Below are 5,745 nucleotides of genomic sequence, written 5' to 3' on the forward strand. Positions count from 1 at the left end.
GTTTGCACGCAGTATAAACCACACCCAATCATAGTTTCAATACTTTAGTTATTACTTCAAAGTAAGTAAACACGTAGGTCACTACACTGTAGTAAGGCATGTCCGTGACAATGTAGCTCGCCTCGCAGAAACGGGTAATCAATAATACAGCGGCAACGATATTCAGCTCATATTGAGGGTTGCTGGTCTTGGGTAGTTGTACCCATTAACCGGTTAACCCGAACCGGTCCAATCCGAACCCACGTTGATTATGGTGATTACGGTAAGTTGTTTACGCCACCGATGATTAGACGAGTAGGATGATTGGATGAACACCGGTGAGTGATGGTTGATTAGATGCACTAGGTGATAGGACGCAGGGTCGCGTGTCTATAACAGTAGGGTGTAAGCTCCAACAATTCAATCACTTTCGAATCTTCATTCTACCCCTCAAGTGCCTTCGCTCCGGTCCCGCCGTCTGCGACGTCCCTCCCTCCGCTTCGTCCGAGCTTCGTGTCCAAGATCCATACCTTCCATCAGGTTATGAGCCCAAGCACCATGTCCTCTGCCCAAGACGCCTCGACCAAGGTCTCCATTGACAAGTTCAACGGGGACAACTACGCGACGTGGAACCGCTACATGCGTGGCGTGTTCCTGACCAAGTCGACGTGGCATGTCGTGAACCGCGAGACGACGCCGAGCTTCACGGACTCGCGGGCCAAGGACGACTACGTCAAGTCGAGCAACATCGCGTTCGGACTGATGTTGCTCCACATGGACGCGGACTACCACCATGTGGTCGACGACTGCGAGGAAGCGTGGGTTGCGTGGACGCGCCTGAAGACGCTGTACGGTGGTTCGCAGAAGGCTGGACGCATCTACCTGAAGCGCCAACTCTTCAGCATGGAGATGTCGGAAGGCGGCAACGTCTTGCATCATTGCAACGAGGTCCTCAACATCAGCGCCAAGCTCAGCAGCATCGGCGCCAAGATGGAGGATGAGGACGTGGCGATCTGCCTGTTGCGCAGCCTCCCCAAGAGCTACGAGAACGTCGTGCTGAACTTGGAGATGAGCAGCGCTGAACTACGATCGCAAGACGTCGTGAAGGTGCTGACGAATGAGACAAGGCGAGAAGACGGCGACGGTGAAGACGGAGAATGCGGCCAAGGCGTTCAACACCGACCGAGAGTCTCGCCAGTGTACGTACTGCGGGAAATTGGGGCACACGATTGACAAATGCTGGACCAAGCAGAAGGACGAGAATCGGGGCCCAAGACGCGGCGGCAATGGCAATGGCCGTGGACGCGGGGCCAACAATGCCCAGTGGAGGAACGACGACGCCAGCTACAACTACGACTACGGCTATGATCGAGTGGCGTTCGCGGTCTCACTGGAGTGTGGCATTTCGACGGGCAAGAATGTGTCCGGGTTGTGGGCGGTCGACAGCGGCGCAACGCACCACATCTGCAACGACAAGGCCAAGTTCGCTCATTTGATTGAGCGGAATGAAGGCGAACTTTCGGTGGCCGACGGCAACAAGGCGGCCATCATGGGTGTGGGGACCATCGTGGAACGAGTGGTTCTGCCCAACGGCGACGAGCGCGACATCGAGATCAAGAACGCGCTGTACGTCCCAAGCATGAGCAAGAATCTGCTTTCGGTGCCACAGATCAACAAGAGTGGTCTGTTCCAAGTCGTGTTCGACAGCACCAAGATGCAGATTGCGCACAAGGGCTCCAAGCAAGTGGTGGCGACGGCAAACCTCGTGGATGGACTCTACTGGCTCCAGACGCCTCAGCGATCGGCGAATGCGGCGACCAGTGGGAAGACGGTCGACTTACACGCGCGTATGGGTCACGCTCCGGTGGAGGTGCTTCGCAAGATGGTCGACAACAACATGATCAAGGACGCGAAGGCACCTTCCAAGTCGAGTGGACCAAGCGTGTGTCGCGGCTGCCAGCAAGGGAAAATGGTCCAGAAGCCGTTCCCAAGCAACCGTGACAAGCGTCACTACGACACGTTCGAGCTGCTCCACTTCGACGTGTGCGGCCCCATGGAAGAAGAGTCACTGGGTGGCAGCAAGTATCTGCTGCTGATCGTGGACGAAGCCAGCGGATGCATGAAGGGGTTCTGCCTGCGTGCCAAGTCGGAGAGCGAGGACTGCATCAAGATGTACGTCACGAAGGTGCAGACGCAGTTCGGCAAGAAGGTCAAGTTTGTGCGGCACGACGGAGCCCGTGAGTTCGCGACCAACTCGCTCAAGGCCTTCTACGAAGTCGAAGGCATCGAGCAGCAAACCACGGTTCCGTACGCGCACCAGACCAACGGCACGGCAGAACGCGCCATCCGGACCATCGTCACGATTGGCCGCAGCATGCTGCATCACGCCAAGCTGGACAAGAGCTTCTGGGCTGAGGCGGCCATGACAGCCATCTACTTGAAGAATCGTCTGCCATCACCCAAGATCGAACACAAGACTCCGTTCGAGATCGTTTACAAGTCCAAGCCGAGTGTGAAGCACATGCGTGTGTTCGGATACCAGACGTACATCCTGACGCCGAAGGAAAGACGGCGCAAGTGGGACCCCAAGGCTCGCGCCGGGCTGTTCCTCGGCTACGAAGAAGTGTCCAAGGCGTATCGAGTTTATGACATCGAGGCGGGGCAGGTGGTTATCAGTCGCGATGTCAACTTCAATGAGTCGACCTTTGGACTTTCGACGCATACTTCGGATGAAGACGTCGATGATGCTGTGTTGGACTTGGACGCGCTGGACCTGGACGACAACGATGGACCGCGCCAAACGAGCTTCAAGCAGGCGGGGAAGCGCAAGTACCGACCGAGTGGCGACGACAACACTGCCAGAAGATCGCGCCCCGTTCGCCACCGAGCTGGCTTAGAAGAAGCAAGTGCGCCGGACGTATCCTCCTCGCGCCGAGCCGACCCCGACGAAGAAGAAAAGTCTGGGGACCAAGATGAAGACGACGACTCGACGCCTCCAGTGTTTTGGCGTGCCAGTGCCAACGCTGTGGAAGCAGCAGCCGATCTATCGGAGCCGACGACGTTCCAAGAGGCTGTGAACGGTCCTGATCAAGTGCACTGGCGCAAAGCGATCCGCGCGGAGCTCTAGTCGATGCGACTGCGTGGTGTTTTTCGAGCTGCCAAGTTGCCTAACGGACAACGCGCCATCGATACCAAGTGGGTGTTCAAGATCAAGCGCAAAGCGGACGGCTCGATCGAGAAGTACAAGGCGCGCCTCGTGGCCAAGGGCTTCAAGCAGAAGTACGGCATTGACTACACCGAGACGTTCTCGCCCGTGGTCAAGTATGTGACGCTGCGCATGGTGATCGCGATTGCTAAGTATTTTGGCTGGCCCCTCGACCAACTCGACGTGGTGACAGCATTCCTGTACGGGATAATGAAGGAGGTGGTCTTCTGCGTGGTTCCGGAAGGCGTCGAACTGGATGGTGACTTCGACTGCCTGGAACTGGTGAAGGCCATCTACGGTCTCAAGCAAGCTTCGCGAGTGTGGAACGAGACCTTCGACGAGTTCGTGTGCTCCATCGGCTTCCAAGTGTCGGCCTTCGATCCGTGCCTCTACATCAAGGTGGTGGACGGTCACTGCGTGCTTGTACTGGTGTACGTGGATGACGTACTGATTACCGGGAGTTCGCCCGAGCTGATCGCACGCACGAAGACCGACCTGAAGACGCGCTTCGAGATGACCGACAGCGGCAAGTGCGCGTTTGTTCTTGGGATCGAGTTGGTGGACGGCCCGGACGGCAGCGTGACCATGTGCCAGCGGCGATACGTGGACGACATCCTGAAGCGCTTCGCCATGGACGAGTGCAAGGCCGTGGTGAGTCCGGTGGACATGAGCACTCGACTGGTTCCAAGCGACGCGGCGACCAAGGTGAACGCTCCGTTTCGCGAAGCTGTTGGTGCTCTGATGCACTTGATGACCGCCACGCGCCCAGACATCGCGTACGCCGTTGGCTATGTATCGCGCTTCATGGAGAACCCCCAAGAGGAACACTGGGTTGCGGTCAAGCGTATCTTTCGCTACCTGCAAGGCACCAAAACGCATGGGATCTGCTTCAAGCCGGGCGACAAGATCGACTTTCGTGGCTACTCGGATGCGGACTGGGCCGGCGACCTCGCCGACCGCAAGTCCACTTCAGGCTACACGTTCATGCTCATGAGTACGCCTGTGAGCTGGGGAAGCAAGAAGCAATGAAGCGGAGTACATCGCGCTCAGTCTGGCTATCCAAGAAGGCAAGTGGATTCATCGCCTGCTATGCGAGATTCTGGCGGCCGCTAATGAGACTGGACCCGAACTCATGATCCGCGAAGACAACCAGTCGTGCATCAAGATGACGAAGAACCCAGTGAACCACGGTCGCGCCAAGCACATCGACATCAAGTACCACCACATCCGCGATGAAGTCAAGCGCGGCGAAGTCAAGCTCCAGTACTGCGAGACTTCTGTGATGCTAGCGGACATCATGACGAAGGCGCTTGCGGGACCACGCCACACGGATCTGACGGTGGCTCTCGGCATTCGTGGGACTTCGCATTGAGGGGGCGTATTGAGGGTTGCTGGTCTTGGGTACTGTGTACCAGTTGTACCCATTAACCGGTTAACCCGAACCGGTCCAATCCGAACCCACGTTGATTATGGTGATTACGGTAAGTTGTTTACGCCACCGATGATTAGACGAGTAGGATGATTGGATGAACACCGGTGAGTGATGGTTGATTAGATGCACTAGGTGATAGGACGCAGGGTCGCGTGTCTATAACAGTAGGGTGTAAGCTCCAACAATTCAATCACTTTCGAATCTTCATTCTACCCCTCAAGTGCCTTCGCTCCGGTCCCGCCGTCTGCGACGTCCCTCCCTCCGCTTCGTCCGAGCTTCGTGTCCAAGATCCATACCTTCCATCAATCATCGAGGCCAGATTTTACCGCCCAGTAGAGCTGCTTCCTATCCTGCACGCTCCTGTCGTGCGAGAGCGAATTAGTATCGTGGAGATGCTGCTTGACACCATAGAACAAGATGAGTACAAGCAAATATTGCGGGATGAGCTGAGTAGAGGCCAACTTGGTGGAGTGGAAAGAACTTACGCGCAAAAGTTCTTCAATGAACCGGATATTGCTGGACGCATGATGATGGTGCATTTGCATTCGGCAAGCGAATGGTTTATACAGTGGATGGCTCTTCGTGTTCGAGACACCTGATGGAAGGTATGGATCTTGGACACGAAGCTCGGACGAAGCGGAGGGAGGGACGTCGCAGACGGCGGGACCGGAGCGAAGGCACTTGAGGGGTAGAATGAAGATTCGAAAGTGATTGAATTGTTGGAGCTTACACCCTACTGTTATAGACACGCGACCCTGCGTTCTATCACCTAGTGCATCTAATCAACCATCACTCACCGGTGTTCATCCAATCATCCTACTCGTCTAATCATCGGTGGCGTAAACAACTTACCGTAATCACCATAATCAACGTGGGTTCGGATTGGACCGGTTCGGGTTAACCGGTTAATGGGTACAACTGGTACACAGTACCCAAGACCAGCAACCCTCAATACGCCCCCTCAATGCGAAGTCCCACGAATGCCGAGAGCCACCGTCAGATCCGTGTGGCGTGGTCCCGCAAGCGCCTTCGTCATGATGTCCGCTAGCATCACAGAAGTCTCGCAGTACTGGAGCTTGACTTCGCCGCGCTTGACTTCATCGCGGATGTGGTGGTACTTGATGTCGAT

This window comes from Phytophthora sojae, assembly GCF_000149755.1.
Source record: "Phytophthora sojae unplaced genomic scaffold PHYSOscaffold_5, whole genome shotgun sequence".
Classification (NCBI taxonomy): domain Eukaryota; phylum Oomycota; class Peronosporomycetes; order Peronosporales; family Peronosporaceae; genus Phytophthora; species Phytophthora sojae.